Source organism: Podarcis vaucheri (genome assembly GCF_965113315.1).
Source record: "Podarcis vaucheri genome assembly, chromosome: 1".
In the NCBI taxonomy this organism is placed as follows: Eukaryota; Metazoa; Chordata; class Lepidosauria; order Squamata; family Lacertidae; genus Podarcis; species Podarcis vaucheri.
This window is the reverse complement of record NC_138759.1, coordinates 123,448,063-123,465,256: the sequence shown is the minus strand read 5'-3', so window position 1 is coordinate 123,465,256 and position 17,194 is coordinate 123,448,063. Positions and strand designations below refer to the sequence as shown.

The 17,194-nt window shown below is 45.7% G+C and overlaps 1 long non-coding RNA gene across 7 annotated transcripts; it reads right to left on the bottom strand.

Annotated features, from left to right (window-relative positions):
- Window positions 1-12,263: 12,263 nt before the first annotated feature.
- Window positions 12,264-15,659, bottom strand: LOC309525175. 7 transcript variants are annotated; one of them, XR_014216077.1, is made up of 5 exons: window positions 14,950-15,659; window positions 13,346-14,828; window positions 13,165-13,241; window positions 12,806-12,966; window positions 12,264-12,699 (listed from the first exon to the last, which is right to left on the bottom strand). It is a non-coding gene; the product is annotated as an uncharacterized lncRNA (long non-coding RNA). The 7 variants fall into 7 exon arrangements; XR_014216079.1 differs by having other exon boundaries at window positions 13,165-14,828; window positions 14,950-14,993; window positions 15,142-15,659; XR_014216080.1 differs by having other exon boundaries at window positions 13,165-13,649; window positions 14,950-14,993; window positions 15,142-15,659.
- Between the last annotated feature and the right edge of the window lie 1,535 nt (window positions 15,660-17,194).

The window sequence follows — 17,194 nt, the reverse complement described above, 5'->3', positions numbered from 1 at the left end:
CTTTTGGGGTTTTTTTTGTCATTTTTTGGAGTATACTTTCCACACACAAACACACACACACACACGAGTCAAGTTGTATAGAAATAGTCTGACCCTGAATTTAAAAGGACTGTACATCAAAGCTTCATTCTAATCTGGCCTGACCCCTAGAACTTTGAAACTGACACTAGACTTTGTTTTGAATGGAATGCAGACACAACTATTTCTGGCGTGATTGATGGCAGGGTCACAAAACGATTTGAGGAAATCAGTTCTTGCAACCGCAGGATTTTCCTTCTACAGAATTTTCTTTTTAGCCATCTGAAACTATGAGTCACTCTTTTTTTTTTTTTTTTGGTTGATAGTACTTCAGCTGTACATTTCATGGACGTTTTCTTATCTAACTTTTTATTAAAAAAAACAAAGATTACATTATTTTTTTAGGGATGGAGCTATAGCTCAGTAGTAGAGCATATTCTTCCCTTGCTTGCAGGAGGGCATGGGTTCAACTAGCATTTTCAGTAAAACGGATCTGGGGGCAGGTGATGGAGAATCTCAACCAGTCAGAGTTGACTGTTCTGGGCTAAAACTGAATCACTCTTCTGCATTTATTTCCCTTTAGGATCATAGGAGGCTGCCCGATACAGAGTCAAACCACTGGTCCATCTAGCTCTGTATTGTCTGAAATGAGTGGAACCAGCTCTCCAGGATTTCAGATTTGATTCTCTCCCAACCCTGGGATCTGAATGCTAAGCAGATGTTCTCCCCCAGCCTTTCTCAACCATGGTCCCCAGATGTTGTTGAGCTACAACTCTCATCATCCTTAGCTAGCAGGACCTGGGGGTTGGGGATGATGGCAGTAGTAGTCCAACAACATCTGGGGACCCAAGGTGGAGAAAGGCTGGCCTAACCATTGAGCTACAGCCCTTTGTGGGAAAAATGTGCTAATGCGGAAGGAAAACGCCATGGGTGGGGAGCATGCGTATACTCTGACAGAATATATTCGGTGATATATGGTGATATATTCGGTAACCTTGACAGGTTGTGTTTTTTTTTAATCAGCAGTTGGGGGTGGCAGTTCCTCCCCGTTCCCCAATGCGTCTTCATTTGTTAAAGGAAGACAGGGAAAGAGGAAAGAATATATATATATGCAGTGTGGAGCTGCATGGAAGCATCCTTGCAAAGGGCCATTGTGTTCTTCTCTGGAATAGGTCAAATGCATATTCAAGGAGTTCAGACAGAAGCAGGTGTCTGAGAATTCTTGTTTGGGGAGTCATGATGGGGCAAGGTTTTTGGGTTTTCAGACATCTCTCCCTCTCTAGCACTCCCCTTAATAATAAACAGATCTTTCCCTCTCCCTGAAAACAGTGGAAAACCCTGGGCTGAATACTTTTTGCCCAGTGCTGGGTGACCATCAAGTATGTACCCAGAAACCTGTCACCTAGGTCTTCTATGAAAAGTTCTGCAAAGTTTTGCTTCCCTGTCCCCTACCTTAAAAAAAGAAGAAGAGCTAATGTCACTTTAGACTTAGAATTCCAGTCCTCAGTCTGTTCTTACTAGATGTTACACAGACCTTGCGGCACGTGAATAGGACTGAGGACATTTAATGTGTTTACTGAAAAACCAGCACAGTGTGGGACAAAGTGCATGCTGTAAGGTAGGGCTTTATCCTGTCCTAGCATAAGTCAATATTTCTTCCTAGTTAAACTTTTCCCTTATTGCATTTTGCAAGAGGAAAAGTACACAACAAAGTGCATAGAACAGTCCGACTCCAAATACACCCAATAAAATGGATATCCGTATCTCGGAGACACGTTGACACATGGAAAGAAGTTAAAGGTCCTTTGCTGTGATTGTTTCGATCTGCAACATCCTCCTAAAACGTACATCCTTTGTCAGAGGAAGGGAACCTTTGCATCTGACCCAGTGACACACTGTTGCGCAATAGAACCCCCGATAGAAATTAATCCAAAATTATTTGAGAAACAAGATGGAGAAGGTATTTCAGTATGCATAGCTGAGACCTCTCACTCTCCTGGGAAGCCTCTGATTCCACTGCCAGTAGTCTGTAGCTGTGGCGCTGCCCTGCTGAATGTTGACGTTCACTAAAACTCTTTTTGAGGATGGATATTAAGGGAAATGGGACGCGGGTGGTGCTGTGGGTTAAACCACAGAGCCTAGGACTTGCTGATCAGAAGGTCGGCGGTTCGAATCCCCGCGACGGGGTGAGCTCCCATTTTTCGGTCCCAGCTCCTGCCAACCTAGCAGTTTGAAAGCACATCAAAGTGCAAGTAGATAAATAGGTACCGTTCCAGCAGGAAGGTAAACGGCGTTTCCGTGCGCTGCTCTGGTTCACCAGAAGCGGCTTAGTCATGCTGGCCACATGACCCGGAAGCTGTATGCCGGCTCCCTCAGCCAATAAAGCGAGATGAGCTCCGCAACCCCAGAGTTGGTCACGACTGGACCTAATGGTCAAGGGTCCTTTTACCTTTTATTAAGGGAAATGCAAAAATTGACAAGGCGGGTGGTACTGGAAGGAGCTGTTTCAGGGCATAATGGGAAAAGACTCAAGCCTGTAGTCTCTTAATAGTCTTGAAATGGAATAGATGACCTGTTCCGTTGTCGAACAGTCTGACGTAAATCCCATTAGGATCAATGAGACTTACTCTCAGGTAAACATGAGCTGCATTGCAGGCAGGCTTAATTGTATTATATTGTGCTGGTCGCAAAGACGATTTGGTTGCATCAAAGGGGAAAGAGTCCAAGATGCAATGACTATGCTCCCTTTAGAAAATTTTATTTCAAGGCAGTTATTCAAAACGGTCTTTCACACTAATTGGAATACTGTGGGGGCCCCTATATATGCCATAGGCAGATCTGATTGACTGCCTACTTATATAATTTCAATGGCAGATCGTGTACACCTTGCAAAAACACACACACCTTTCATTTGGAGTTGGTTTGTTCGCTTAACATCCAGTTGGGAGAAGCATTCCGATGTAGAAGAAGAAGACGAAGAGTTTGGATTTGATATCCCGCTTTTCACTCCCCTTCAGGAGTCTCAAAGCGGCTAACATTCTCCTTTCCCTTCCTCCCCCACAACAAACACTCTGTGAGGTGAGTGGGGCTGAGAGACTTCACAGAAGTGTGACTGGCCCAAGGTCACCCAGCAGCTGCAGGTGGAGGAGCGGGGAAGCGAACACGGTTCCCCAGATTACGAGACTACCGCTCTTAACCACTACATCGTACTGGCTCTCAGTGCACGGATGTACTCAAAAACTTGGTCGCAACTCTGTGATATTTTTTAAGAAATACATTAAAAAGAGCTGGCCTTTACTTTGAAAAGGAAACCCTCCCTTAACTACTGACAGTTCATTTCTGGGAATGAAGCATGTTGACTATAGTCAAGTACATGAAAAGAGATCGGGGAAATTTTATTTGCCACTTACTCCACCCAGCTGAGAAGAAGCAGTGAGGCTGAAGCCAAAATGTCTGCAATGTTTGCTCAGCTGTTATCCTGACAGAACCTGCTCAGTTATTGTTTGCAGCGTAAAAAGCCCTGAACTCCCATCACCTGTGAAGGTCTAAAAGCTACATCAAGGGACAAATTTCATGGTTTGGATACAGCTCTGACAAGACTAAACAGCAGAAAGACAAGTACGCTGTTGGAATTCTTCACATTTCTTTATTTTTTAAACTTAAAAAGGTAAAGGGACCTCTGACCATTAGGTCCAGTTGTGACCGACTCTGGGGTTGCGGCGCTCATCTCGCTTTATTGGCCGAGGGAGCTGGCATACAGCTTCCGGGTCATGTGGCCAGCATGACTAAGCCGCTTCTGGCGAACCAGAGCAGCACACAGAAATGCCGTTTACCTTCCCGCCAGAGCAGTAGCTATTTATCTACTTGCACTTTGACGTGCTTTTGAACTGCTAGGTTAGCAGGAGCTGCGACCAAGCAACGGGCGCTCACCCCATTGCAGGGGTTCAAACCACTGACCTTCTGATCGGCAAATCCTAGGCTCTGTGGTTTAGCCCACAGCACCACCCAGGTCCCTTTTTAAACTTAGGGATGCCTTAGACCAGCAGTTTCCAAAGTGCATCCTAGGGAGTCCCTTGGAAGCTCTGTGTTTCCCAAGGAAAAGATCACTAATGGCAGCAGATCTTGCCTAAAAGATATATTGGTTTATCACCACTGTGCTAGGTGGGTTTTCTTGCTAGGCACAGATGTGGGAGAGGGGAGAACGGGGGGATGCCCAAATTTTCTGGACCGGGAAGCACATTTGACAGTCTAAGTAACTGTCACAGGTGCCACAAAATACCCATTTTACAGAAAGAAAAAATGTCAGTGCTCAGAACCATTCCGTCCCCCACAAAATACCAGGCAAAATACAATGTGCCTTGTCAGCTAAACAGAGACAAAAAAAGCAGGGGGGAAACAGGCAATCTTCTCCCAACCAAACAACCATTTAAAAATAACATTTAAAAATTTGGTAGGGGCAGGGAGGCCTTGGCAGGCACCAAGGGCGTTGCGGCGGGTGATGTGGTGCCCATGGGTACCATGTTGGAAACTCTAGGGAAAGGGTAGAGTCTCTTCTCTGTTTCTCCAGGGCCACAGTGGGACCCTACAAATAAGGACGTCCAGCTCTCTATGTGAACTGACTGTGTTCTACAACGAACAAAAGTTCCTTAGCATACAAATAGATGTAGGAAGGAATTCCTGAAGATGGAAGGTCTGGAAGCCATGTTTGATATGTCAAGAAGATAAGCTGTTCCATTCTCACAATCACCATCTATCCCCTAAAAGCTCCAGTAGCCTCTTTCTATGGTATTTTGGCCACTATTACAGAGGGGTTAAAAAGCAGAGACATCACCTTGTTGACAAAGGTCCGTATAGTTAAAGCTATGGCTTTCCCAGTAGTTATGTATGGAAGTGAGAGCTGGACCATAAAGAAGGCTGATCACTGAAGAATTGATGCTTTTGAATTATGGTGCTGGAGGAGACTCTTGAGAGTCCCACGGACTGCAAGAAGATCAAACCTATCCATTCTGAAGGAAATCAGCCCTGAGTGCTCACTGGAAGGACAGATCCTGAAGCTGAGGCTCCAATACTTTGGCCACCTCATGAGAAGAGAAGACTCCCTGGAAAAGACCCTGATGTTGGGAAAGATGGAGGGCACAAGGAGAAGGGGACGACAGAGGATGGGATGGTTGGACAGTGTTCTTGAAGCTACCAGCATGAGTTTGACCAAACTGCGGGAGGCAATGGAAGACAGGAGTGCCTGGCGTGCTCTGGTCCATGGGGTCATGAAGAGTCGGACACGACTAAACGACTAAACAACAACAACAACACAGATGGGTTAAAGAGGGAATTAGATCTGTTTCACAATGATGACAAAGGCTGCAATCCTAAACTCACATTTCTAAATGTGATGGAAACTAGTTTGACTCCAAAAGTGCTCCATTTGAAGAATGAAAAGACACCCCCCCCAGGAATGTCACCCCAGTAGACAGCCAGTTATAGAAGTTTTCCCCGCATTTCAGACCTAAATATACCAAGATACTATTAAGTCTTGAGATCCTGTTATTTATTGTTGTGATTTCAATTTTTTCTTATTTAAATCTTCAAATCAAGTGCAAATTACGTTCAAGAGGTCAAAGAGAAAAGGGAAACCAAAGAAGCCAAACAAATGTCCATGAGAGATTCAGAAGTGGCAACACGAGAACGGGGCCTTTTCTGCAGTGGCTCCCTGTTTGCGGAATCCTCTCCCAAGAGAGGTTCGCCTGGCGCCTTCATTATACACCTTTAGGCACCAGGCAAAAACATTCCTCTTCAAACAGGCCTTTGGGCTGTTTAACATCCTATTTCCTTTTAACATGTGGTTGTGGAAGGGGATGGGGGGGGGTTATTCATTTGTTTTGGTTTTGTTCTTGTTTTTATTGTGTATTTTGAGCTTTTATCCTGTGAACTGCCCTGAGATCTACTGATGAAGGGCGGTATACAAATTTAATTAATTGATTAATTATAAATAAAAAATAAAAGTGTTGAACTTCGCAGCCTTTACTAACCAGCTGTCTTCAAGTTGTTTTGTCCTGCAACTTCCATCTGCCCTGTAAACTGGGGGGAGGGGGGGCACCAGGTTGACAAAGACTAATCTGCAGCATCTGAATTATACTTCCCAACAACTTTTTACACCCTGCCTATTAATAATTAGATTAGGATGCGCTCTCTGTCTCTCTCGCTTTCTGCCAAACTCTTGCACAATTTAAAAAGTGACTCAGCAGTTCATGACTTGGCAGATTTCTAGTCAGCAAAAGCCAGGAGAGCTCGAGGGAGTAGCCTGAGACTATCGTGATTTACTGGTGTATAATATTATGGACCCGGTTTGCCCTTCTTATCTATGTTCTTGCTGCTGAACTGTCAAATTTTGTGCCAGAAGAAACGCAGAAGCTTAAAGCATTTCACGGATACCATTTTAATAACTGCCCTATCCAGTGCCAAACTGATGTTGTCGTTTTTAATGTTATCCCAGGGGTACAGGAAGGAGTGGTACTGTGCAAGCTTCTATTTTGCAATTTAAGAACCTACTCTTAAAAAGCAGGGTGGCCATGTATCCTACTTCTATTTGAAAGTATCCCCCCTAACTGAAGGGTTGTCTGGTCCAAGTGCGGTTTAATCACAAGGAACCCTTATAAAGGAGATCAGGAGGGACTTTGAAGCTTGCAGTCCACAGTTGGCACCATGAGCAGAAGACAGGGCACACACAGGGCACACTCCACTTTCTCACAGTCTTCTCCAGTGGCGTAGTGTGGGGGGTGCAGGGGGGGCCAACCGCACCGGGTGCAACATCTGGGGGGGGGGGCGCGCTCGCACTCTCAGCTCTCTGCCCCTACCTGGCTCACTCTCTCTCTCTCACTGCAGCGCTGGCTGTGCGAATCCGATCCGAGGCGCCGGGTCGCCGCCCACTGTGGAGGGGGTGGGTGCCAGGCGTGCGGTGCGGAGAGAGCGCGAGGGACTATCTGGGGGAGGGACAGTGCAGCGGCCGTCCAGTGCAGCGCTGAGCACAGGAGAGAACCACACCAGACCAGACCAGGCAGCAACAAGAAGAAGCTGGCAGCGGCAGCAGGTTAGGGGTTAGGGGGCGCAAATTACTTGCCTTGCCCCGGGTGCTGACAACCCACGCTACGCCACTGGTCTTCTCAACTATGGTGAGATTCGTACCCTAAAACATGTCCAGGCCCAAAACCGGGCAGTGCTTTTTCCGGGATTTTTTTTTTTGTCGGGCTCAAGGTCACAGTGTGAAATCGATTTGAATAAACATTCACAAACTTTTTATTGATAATAATCAGCTAAATAGTTTGAGGATCTATACAACTGCGTAACATGCAGAAAATAGCATTTTTAGAGAAATCAAAGACTGGAACTGAGGGAAGTCGGGGGGTGGGGGTGGGTTCCGTGGGGGGAGGGAGGAAAAATGGGGTGAAAAATAAGGATGATATGTTTCTGGATAATATGCTTTGTTTTAATTTTGAATAAAAAAGCTATTAAAAAAAAGAGGGGGGGGGGAGATTAGACACCTACATCCAATGATCCTGAGTAGCAGAGACTTGACTGGAGAAAACAGAGTGTGGGAAGAAATTTAGAGAGGGAGAGAGGGAGCACTCAATGTTTTTTTTTTTAATAACTTTTTCAAAAAGTAACTTTTTCAAATTCTTTTGAACAAGCATCCAAATAAATCTCTCATATCCGTTGGGGGGAAAAGAAGGTCACAGTGTGAAATCGTGATGCCCAAAATGGCTGTCATGACCTCACACGAGAAAACGGGATGCCCTCGGTATTCCCAGGACAGTTGACGGATATGGAAATGTACCATACGTCTGTTACAATTGCAGCAATTATTTCTACCTGTGCATCTACACACACACACACACACACACACACAAAATTAGTGTTGGAGAGATTTTGTGCAAATATTTATCTCTCATTTATTTATCGCGATGCTAAGTAGCCACCGTGAATGACAGTGAGATGAAACTGTGGCGTAATCTACCCCAGAAAGAGTCAGAGAAACTTTAAACTCTGAAGAACTTTGTCACCAGTTCAAGCATGTTCTCACATGTCAGCTCGACTTCCTGGTAAACAAGGGTTTTGGAGGGGCCTTAGGCAAAACACCCTCCGTGATCTCCCTGCTCCTTCAGAAGAGCTGGTCAATACATGCCTCCCAAGCAATACTCTCATTACCCTCACATGTAGCTATTTGCATAAGTATATAGATTTGATCCCCCCGCTGCCGCCTTTCCAAACGAACACATGTTCTGAGAGGCACAAAAGCACTTCAGATTTCTAGTACATCTCAGCTGCAATGTAGGGTAAAGTTCAGCTTCCTGGTTCCTCTTTCCTGTTTTCTTGGCAGGCATTTTAAGGCTTACACTTAACCACAAGCAAAATGTTGCCAAGCTCTGTTTTTCCTTTCCTTTCTTCTACAGGATTTCGTTTTAGTCCTTGCAAAGCTGACGGGGAATTTTTTAATTTTAAATATGTATAGGCTTTGTAAGCATTCCCCCTGCCTTTATCTAAGAAGGAGCTTTAAATTACTTATCAAAGCATTGCATTTTTGCAGATGGCAGAAAGTGAGGAGGAATTAAAGAACCTTTTAATGAGGGTGAAAGAGGAGAGCGCAAAATATGGTCTGAAACTCAACATCAAAAAAACGAAGATCATGGCCACTGGGCCCATCACCTCCTGGCAAATAGAAGGGGAAGAAATGGAGACAGTGAGAGATTTCACTTTCTTGGGCTCCGTGATCACTGCAGACGGTGACAGCAGGGGGTTGGACTCGATGGCCCTTGTGGTCTCTTCCAACTCTATGATTCTATGATTCTATGAAATTAAAAGACACCTGCTTCTTGGGAGAAAAGCAATGACAAACCTAGACAGCATCTTAAAAAGCTGAGACATCACCTTGCCAACAAAGGTCCGTGTAGTTAAAGCTATGGCTTTCCCAGTAGTGATTTATGGAAGTGAGAGCTGGAGCATAAAGAAGGCTGATCGCCAAAGAATTGATGCTTTTGAATTATGGTGCTGGAGGAGACTCTTGAGAGTCCCATGGACTGCAAGAAGATCAAACCTATCCATTCTGAAGGAAATCAGCCCTGAGTGCTCACTGGAAGGACAGATCCTGAAGCTGAGGCTCCAATACTTTGGCCACCTCATGAGAAGAGAAGACTCCCTGGGAAAGACCCTGATGTTGGGAAAGATGGAGGGCACAAGGAGAAGGGGATGACAGAGGACGAGATGGTTGTACAGTGTTCTCGAAGCTACCAACGTGAGTTTGAGCAAACTGCGGGAGGCAGTGGAAGACAGGAGTGCCTGGTGTGCTCTGGTCCATGGAGTCATGAAGAGTCGGACATGACTAAACGACTAAACAACAACAACAACAACAAGTAACAGGCATATTAATTTCCCCTGTACCATAAAATATATGCTGTAAAAAAAATGAGGGCGAATCCATTTGATCATCAGAGTGATGATAAACTCTCTCAAGTCTCTCACCGTCATCTGACAGGCATCCCTCTTGCAGGGCACTATAAGGCTTGCTTGCAAAGCAGCACTTTGGAAAAAGTACAAGCTGGCTTCAGTGGAGCAGAACTAACCACCTAGAATGTATTTGGAAAATATATGTGAAGAAGATGCCCTCCTGTTGCTGATTGCTAGTGTGCCCAGGTGCCCAGGTGCCCATGCAGAGCAGTAATAAGTAAACAGATCCTGGAACAGATTTTTCTTTACTTTCTTCCTGCTAAAGGTAAAGGGTAAAGGGACCCCTGACCATTAGGTCCAGTCATGACCGACTCTGGGGTTGCGGCACTCATCTCGCTTTATTGGACGAGGGAGCCAGCGTACAGCTTCTGGGTCATGAGACCAGCATGACTAAGCCGCTTCTGGCAAACCAGAGCAGCGCACGTAAACGCCGTTTACCTTCCCGCCGGAGCGGTACCTATTTATCTACTTGCACTTGGACGTGCTTTCAAACTGCTAGGTTGGCAGGAGCAGGGACTGAGCAACAGGAGCTCACCCCGTCGCAGGGATTCGAACCACCGACCTTCTGATTGGCAAGCCCTAGGCTCAGTGGTTTAGACCACAGCGCCACCTGCATCCCTTTTCTTCCTGCTCCTGGTTGTCCAACCCTTAGAGTTCTAAATGAGTGATGGGAAGCAGTCTCTCTTCAGGGTGAGGCATTTATCCCTGCAGGTTGCAACTTAGTGGTTCATCGCAGCCCCTCAGATACATGCCATTCACAGTATTTGTATTAGAATCAAAGAATTGTAGAGTTGGAAGGGACACTGGGGGTCATCTAGTCCAACCCCCTGCATTGCAGGAATCTTTTGCCCAACGTGGGGCTTGTGCATTGCAGAGGGTTGGACTAGATGATCCTTGTAGTCCCTTCCAGCTCTACAATTCTTTGATCCCTTCTATGCCCAGATGCTCTGAGACTAAAGGTATAGTTGTACCCGGTTCTTTCCTATCCGATTTTCCCCACATGGTTCTGACCAGCTCTAGAGTGGACTCCCTTATTTCACTCCCAGACACTTTTCAAAAGTTGTCCCGCCTATTCTTTGAATTCTCTCTCCTTATTTGGATTTAATTTGGGAAGTTTTCTCACTCTGCGGACATTCTTAGAGGTTGTGTGCTGATGAGCTGATCTCTCCCTCTACTGCCAATGCTCATTTCACAAATTGAGACAGCCTGAACTCTTCAGAGCTTGGGTTGCCCCAGTGGGGAGCTCAGGTTTTTTGTTTGTTTGTTTGTTTGTTTTGCTTGTTGCATTTATAGAACATTTTACTCATTGTTTTTAAAAGATGGCATGTCAAGTCATCAAGCAGAAGGAAAGAAAGATTAAACAGCAAATACCTGGGTTATAGTGGGATGCGGGTGGCGCTGTGGGTTAAACCACAGAGCCTAGGAATTGCCAATCAGAAGGTCGGCGGTTTGAATCTCCGCGATGGGGTGAGCTCCCGTTGTTCGGTCCTAGCTCCTGCCAACCTAACAGTTCGAAAGCACGTCAAAGTGCAAGTAGATAAATAGGTACCGCTCCAGCGGGAAGGTAAACAGCGTTTCCATGCGCTGCTCTGGTTCACCAGAAGCGGCTTAGTCATGCTGGCCACATGACCGGGAAGCTGTACGCCGGCTCCCTCGGCCAATAAAGCGAAATGAGCGCCGCAACCCCAGAGCTGGTCATGACTGGACCTAATGGTCAGGGGTCCCTTTACCTTTACCTGGGTTATATATGGCAAAGAACAAGAACATTCAATCTAAAATGTCCCCTTTCTATAGACTTTTTAATGTCTACAGTTCCACAGTTGCAGACATGAAACATTAATTGCCCTGAATAGAGATATTTCCCAATTTTTTTAAAAAAATACCCAGTTACAAGACATTTGTATGGACAGTAAACACAGAAGAAAAGTAATATATTTAAGCATTTAATATGCCTTGTTTTCATCAAGGTAGGTGAGAGATTGTGTGTATCAAAACAAGTGCTGTACAACTACTGTTTATATGATTTACTTGAACCCACAGGGACACAGGTAAGAAACATTTTCATGAACAGAAGGATGGAGTATGTGCGCATTATAATAAATCAAGTTTGTGTTCAACCAAAAGATGAGGCTCTCCCATTTCTTCACTCTGTGCCGAGTTGTTCAGAATATCCACAAAACCAAGGCAGTCACAGTTGCCTTTCCAGATATCCAGGGACAAGTTAGAACTAGGAAGTAAAGGAAGACACTGAACCTGCTTCACTGCTTGGAATTCCATTTGCAGCTTCAGCAGTGCATGCAGCCCCTGAATATTTCTCAGAGTAGAAAAATGCATCTTATCTTGATTTAACAACAACAAAATTATGTGGGTAAAAATATCAGACAACACAGCGATTCTTCAAACAGCTTTTGTTTATTCACAGGCCAGAACAGAACTGAACTGAAGGGTTCAGCCAGCCTGCTTATATAGAGCTCCACTACAACGCAACTGTAACCATTTTCTGTAACTATCCAATCACTGAACATCACTTTCAATCCCCTATTTGCATATGTGGACCTGAGTGAAAACTATCTACAGTATCCCCCTGCTGGTGGCCCAGGGTGAGAACTTCAGTACATAACAATCTGGTATGACCAAAGGATGAACAGGGGAAAGTTCGCCCTACACATTTGTAAAGCCTCTATTTGTCACATCACAGCTTTCTATATATAATTAATTTTTATTCAATTTCCAATATACATTTCATCCATATTTAACATCCACTTCTAACATATACATCTTTTAGACTTCCCTCAGCCTATCTGACAATTTTCCATATTATCACAATTACTCACATTTCTTAAATTTATATTGCGCTTTAACAATCTTAATCTTATCATATCTTTTAAGCAACATTTCTATCAATCATTTCCACAGAGCTTCTTGAAAGCCAACAAGCGTTAATTGCTCCTCGCATACATTTTTGATATACTCTGTAAATTTATTCCAGTCCTCGGTGAATCTCTGATCGCGTTGGTTCCGAATTTTCCCCGGTCACATCACAGCTTTCAAATGCTTCAGCAGCTGAAAAATCAGAAACCAGAATACAGTCCTTCAGCTGAGATCCAAATGCTCTAGAATTCATCTTTGCTCCGTCACCCAGTGCCTCTTCCTTCCGCCAGCTGGCATCACTGGGGAATCCTCAAGCTGTGTTTTTTTATAAAAAAAGAAAGGGGGAAAGGACAGTGGTCAAGGACAATGGGAGTTGTAGTCAAGCAACCCCTGTAGGAAGACCCCCAGACCCCAAACCCACCTTAACAGTGTATGCCTTTTAAAAGAAATGCACCCAGAGCATGAACATGTACGTTCAACTTGTAGAGTGTTCTCCCTGCCCCGTGCAAAGGTTCTCTTCCTCTTATCTGGTCTTCTTGGGGGAGGCTTGGGCAGCAACCACAGTGGTGCAGACAGGAGATCCTGCAAGAAAGAAGGGATCTTTGAAGCATGGGAGAACTCAACGCTATGCACTGCTTCTTGGGCTCAGATCTTGTTTGCTGCTTTCACAGTGGCATCTGGGTGGCCCCTGGGAGAAGAGGAGGCTGGACCCGGTGAGCCCTTGGCCTGACCCTGAAGGCCCTTCTGGTGTGTTTCCTAAGCCCCCCCCCGTCCCATTACCTCAGAGGCGAGAGGCCGTCGTCTGGGCTCCAGTCCCTCCTGGAATGCGGTGGTTCCCCATCTGAACTTTTCCCTCGCTGCAAAGGAAACGGAGACATCAGCAGACGCCTGGCTCCCAGCCACGCTGGCCCCAGTCTGGGGCAGGAGGGTGGGGGACCTGGGAAGGGGCATTTCCTCCTACCTGATCTTATAAGTGCTCCCCACTTCTCCTCCGTACGGGCGTCTCAGCTCCGTCCCAACCAGCCTAGCACAGAAGCAGCAGCCAAAGTCTCCTCCCTCTCAGAAATAACCCGAGAAGCAGTTTTAATGGGAGGAAACTTTGGCTGCTGCTTCTGTGCCAAACCAGGCCGGGAAGGAGCCACGCCCGTATGGAGAAGGGGCAGTGGGGAAGCGTTGCGAGGGACGTCAGCCGGGAACCTCTGGGATGTTGTCCGGTTCTTCATCCTGGGGGCTGGAGCTGGAGCCTCATCCCTGGAGGTGTGGCCCTGTGGAGGAAGAAGGACATCATATGAGAATGGCTGCACGTTCAGCTGTCTTAGCCACACCAAATATTGAAAGGCTTCTCTCTCCACTTTGACTGTCATGGAGAATCCTGGTGTTATGGACTGAGTTGAATAGGATCCAAAATGCAGCAGTCTGATTGGTCCACAGGAGGCACACAATCCAGCTCCAGGTGGAAGTGAATCCACAACCTGATTGGCCTACAGGAGAATCCCGGAATTAGCCAATCACGTGGGGCCCATTGTGTAAATAATGTATATAAAGCAGACATTCTGGGGGAACTTCCATTCCTGCTTCTTGGGAGAAAAGCAATGACAAACCTAGACAGCATCTTAAAAAGCAGAGACATCACCTTGCCAACAAAGTTCTGTATAGTTAAAGCCATGGCTTTCCCAGTAGTGAGGTATGGAAGTGAGAGCTGGACCATAAAGAAGGCTGATCGCTGAAGAATTGATGCTTTTGAATTATGGTGCTGGAGGAGACTCTTGAGGGTCCCATGGACTGCAAGAAGATCAAACCTCTCCATTCTGAAGGAAATCAGCCCTGAGTGCTCACTGGAAGGACAGATTGTGAAGCTGAGGCTCCAATACTTTGGCCACCTCATGAGAAGAGAAGACTCCCTGGAAAAGACCCTGATGTTGGGAAAGATGGAGGGCACAAGGAGAAGGGGACGACAGAGGACGAGATGGTTGGACAGTGTTCTTGAAGCTACCAGCATGAGTTTGACCAAACTGCGGGAGGCAGTGGAAGACAGGAGTGCCTGGCGTGCTCTAGTCCATGGGGTCACGAAGAGTCGGACACAACTAAATGACTAAACAACAAAAAAAGAGCATGAAATCTACTCTCGACTCCAAGTATATTTCACCTGGCAATCCTGTAGTGAAAGCCAAGGACAATCAGATGCCCCACAAGAGCATCTCGGATGAGGTGGCTTTCAAAGAGGGTGAGACAATTGCATGGTGCAGAGGGTTATGCAAGGCAACGCAGTTGAACAGAGTAATGCTTCTGAAAAGCACTTCCTGGAAGCCATAGGTGGGGAGAGTGTTTCTAGGACTCCCAAAACATGTTTCAAAAGGATCCCTTCGTTCCCTCTGCCAAAGTAACTAATGGTCACTCCAGGGAATTTGCCAGAACAAAGTACACATTGGGGAAAGGCTCCCTCCCTGCAAAGAAAATGAAGGAATTGGCAAACGCCTGGCTCATAGCCATGCTAGCAGCAGTCTGGTGCATGAGGGTGGGGGACATTCCTAGAATATAGGACATTCAATTGGTATTTCCACTTACCTGAGGTGGGAGCCTTTCCCCCTTTGTTCTGGCCTGCCTCTCTCCTAAGGAAGAAACAAGCTCAGTTAGTCTGATTGGTTGGAGGAGTTCCAGATAAATATATAGATATATACAGAAAGTGCATCTAATGAGCATTTAAAGCACATGATGTCCTCCAAATGATCCTGGGCATTGTAGCTTCCAGGCTCTCACCTTTGGGAAACTCAGTCACAGCGGAGACTGTTGTAGAAAGAGTACAGCAGTACAGCAGGGTCCTTTCAGGCTTTGAAAGCGAGTTTGAATGTTGGGGGGGATGCAGTTGAGAGTTCGTTGAGAGTGGTGGGTTCTAGAAGGGGGGGGGCAAGGGGCGGCTTCCGATTGGCTGCAGGAGCTTCCTGCACTCAGTTGGAAGCCGTGTCGGACATTTGGCTTCCAAAGGACATTTGCAACCGTGTTCTCCTTCATGGAGAGCATATGTTGCGGTGGGGTCTGACAGGCCACCCCTCTGTTGCTGGGCGGGATCATACAGATCGCCATAGCAGTGATTGAGCTGTTTGAGTTACCTTGGAAATTTTGATGTTGCCAATTTGTGGGATGGACCAAGGGTTTTATATATAGTGGTACCTCGGGTTAAGAACTTAATTCGTTCTGGAGGTCCGTTCTTAACCTGAAACTGTTCTTAACCTGAGGTACCACTTTAGCTAATGGGGCCTCTCGCTGCCGCTGCACCGCCGGAGCACAATTTATGTTCTCATCCTGAAGCAAAGAGGTATTATTTCTGGGTTAGCGGAGTCTAACCTGAAGCGTCTGTAACCTGAGGTACCACTGTACTGAGCACACAGCATTGAGCGTTCTCTTTTGCTGTGTGCATCGGGGGGACAGTGGAGCAATCTTCTCATTGTCTGGTTACATTTCTTTATGTCCCCCTTCTTTCTAATCCTCTCCAGTCCCTTAATTTATTTATTTCCCCTTTTTTCCTGTTTGATTTCCCACCCCACCCCCGGACAAAATTATGCCAAAAACCTTAAACAAAAATTTCTGTGTGAATTGTGATTTATTTAGGAGGGTAGCTTGGGGACCTCAACACACAACAACATTGGAATAAGACTGGGTGGCTTCCAGCGCATATAAAAACATTACAAAACATTTTAAAAAAAACTTCCTGATACTGTATAAGAGGATTTGCATCTCAACTGCGTAAATAAACTTTTAAAACCGTGCCTATGTTGCTTGTTTTCTGGATCAGGTGCAAAAAAACACCTGTTGTATATACATTATTACTAAAAATAAAAAAATTCCTTCCTGTAGCACCTTAAAGACCAACTAAGTTAGTTCTTGGTATAAGCTTTTGTGTGCATGCACACTTCTTCAGATACACAGATACATTATTACTATATGCATTCTTCCTTCCTTCCTTCCCTTCCTTCCTTCCTTCCTTCCTAGTGTGGTACATAAATGCATTTATTTGATTTGAAGTGTGGTGCATCAAGTGCATTTGTTCTACATAAATAAATAAAACCTTAGTCCTACATTTAACTTATTTATTCATTGATCGTTTTTTGACACATGTGTCTAAAGGCCAGGCCTCCCCCCCCCAGCTGGAACTCGCCGGAACCGGCCCCTCTCAGATGGGCGCCATTGCCGTTCTAAGAGAATGAGTTCGTGCTAAGTCCCAGCACCTCTTTTCCTAGAAAAAAATATAGCACTTCTCAAGGCAAAATGGAATAAAAACAGCTTTAAAAATCAGTTTTAAAAACAGCACAGAAAGCAGATAAAAACAATGCAAGGTAGACACCCATGGCAGAGACCTATAAGGTAAAGGGACCCCTGACCATTAGGTCCATTCGTGACCAACTCTGGGGTTGCAGCGCTCATCTCGCTTAATTGGCCGAGGGAGCCGGCGTACAGCTTCCGGGTCATGTGGCCAGCATGACTAAGCCGCTTCTGGCGAACCAGAGCAGCACATGGAAACGCCGTTTACCTTCCCACCAGATTGGTACCTATTTATCTACTTGCACTTTGATGTGCTTTTGAACTGCTAGGTTGGCAGGAGCAGGGACCGAGCAACGGGAGCTCACCCCATTGCAGGGATTCGAACCGCCGACCTTCTGATCGGCAAGTCCTAGGCTCTGTGGTTTAACCCACAGCGTCACCAGAGACCTATATTCACCCATAAATGTCTTCAGTTGTTTCTGGGAAGTGCAGAAAGTGTTGTTTAACTTACCTGTCAGTATTTCATGAGGGAAAATAGGAACATTTGTATACA